The following is a 2216-nucleotide window of genomic DNA, read 5'->3' as shown; positions in this document are numbered from 1 at the left end:
CAAACCCTTCTCCTCCATTCTTCTCTCAGGATCTTGGGCATGCATGCACACACAACACACCCAGCATGAGTTTAAGCCACCAGGTCCAGGACTCGAACATCAGTGGACTACACAGGAGTCCAGCAACATTGCCATTATGCCAACTGCTAGTCCCTTATCTACTGAATTTCATCTACAGAAGCTATTCCATCAAGATCACTATATTTATCCTCAATTTAGACCTAGGAGTGAATGAGTACTGAGTGGTGCTATTCGTTTTTATAGGTAAGAAACTGAGACGGTAAGGTATGCCTAGAGTTGGATTTATAAGAAAAACATAGTACCTATAGTACCTATGCAGTTTCAGAAGGTTCTGGTGAACCACCAACATCTCAAAATAACTCCACTATATCTTAGTTGGCTGATGAAATATATTCAACCAATGATTTGAAAACAGCTTTAAAACTGTGAAATCTCCCAGGATTGACTACAATCTTGTTAGTCATTTATATTCTAAATAAGATGAAGAAACAAAAGTGTAATCGTGCTCTTCATAATTTTGCCTAGAATTCAACCTTGAAAGGTCACTTTTGAGAGGTTTTTGTTATAGGGTGCTTGTACTCACCAGAAAGAGAGACAGAGAGACAGAAAGTGAGAAATCATCCCCCATGGGGGATGGCCACACTGCAATCCCTTCTCCTCTATTCTCCTCTTGGGATCTTGGGCACGCACGCACACAAATATACACATGCCCGGTGTGAGTTTAAGCTACTGAGTCTGGGACTCAAACCATGGTTGACTACATGGGAGTCCAGCAACATAGCTATTATGCCAACTGCTGGTCCCAAAAGGTGATTAACAAGACAAGACAGGAGGTATTCATCCCCTCACAGGCTTGGTAAAAATAATCCACAAATTTTGCTTATCTTCCAACTCTTTATGTTATTTTCTTTTTAAACTCTGGAAAATTAAAGTATCTTGATAGTTGCAGCACAGTGGTGTAAATGAATTTCATTAGCTGATTTGATAAAGTAATGACTATGCTGAAGTCATAAACTATTGTAATCTACCCCATTCCATTTAACACCTGGATCAGCACTGTCAACAGTAATTATTCAGTCCAACCACCATGATGATTCTGCATTTGAAAGAAAAAAATTTTTGTTAGAATTTTTTTGTTTCATTTGTATGTTTTGACTTGCTAATTAGATTGTGAAAGAAAAATCTCACATTTATACAGAACTTCGTAGTTCCTAAAGCCCTTTCACATTTAGCATCTCTTTGATCCTCTCAAAAAAACCTATGATGGATTACGGTCATCTTCATTTTGTAAGAGTGGAGTGTCAAAAGTTTCAACCATTTATCCAGTTTGGCAGCCTTTGAGCAAGTTACCTTGTTAGGCCCTCAACATCACCTTTTGAGGCTGTCCCTCATTACAATCCCCATTCTGAAGATCAGAATGATATGGAAGCTTTGTCAAGGCAGAGGGAACCATGATTACTGATTCGCTGTTCTCTACATCTTTGGGAATACTTGAAGAGGGAACGAGACCTGGTGAGGAAGAGGCACAAAGCCATGTTTTCTAATGGCCAATTCACTTCTCTTTTCCCTACTAAATGTCCACTCTCTTCAACCAATTTGGAGAGCCTGGCACACTCAGCACAGCCCTAAGCGTTGGATGACGACAAAGAACCAGACGGGTTTTACTCTCAAAAAAGCTCAATTCTAGAGCAGAAAAGAGTAAAAATCAAACAAAATCAAACAAATCCCCCCCCCCAAAAAAACCGAAAAAACACAAACACAGAAGTACGCACTCTCTCTCCTCACTCCTATCGCTTGGCCACCGAGGCGTGCGGAGAGCCCCGACGTGAACGCCTGAGAAGGCCCAGGTCGCCACCCCCGAGGGCAGCCGAGCACGGTGAGACCCTCAGGCAACGCGCAAGCTGCAGAAACTGGCGACCGTCCCACCATCCCTAAGGCGACGGTTCTGAACTCTGACGACCGTTAGCCGGCTGCGGAACGAAGATTCCGCGCATCCTGCACTCCACCCCTCCGAGCCGGTGGGCGTCCGTCAGCGCCTCTCCCCGGCTTCGCATCCCTCGCCGGATCTGATTGGACGGTGGAGGCAAGGGGCGGGGAGACCCCGGGAGGCGCGCGCAGGCCGGCTGGGGTTCCCGCGGAGGCACCCAGGGGCGAAGGGGCGGGGCAGGCGGCCGGGCGTCGCGCGTGCGCACGTC

Source organism: Tupaia chinensis, unplaced genomic scaffold (assembly GCF_000334495.1).
Source record: "Tupaia chinensis unplaced genomic scaffold, TupChi_1.0 Scaffold148234_1, whole genome shotgun sequence".
In the NCBI taxonomy this organism is placed as follows: domain Eukaryota; kingdom Metazoa; phylum Chordata; class Mammalia; order Scandentia; family Tupaiidae; genus Tupaia; species Tupaia belangeri.
This window is presented reverse-complemented; position numbering follows the sequence as displayed.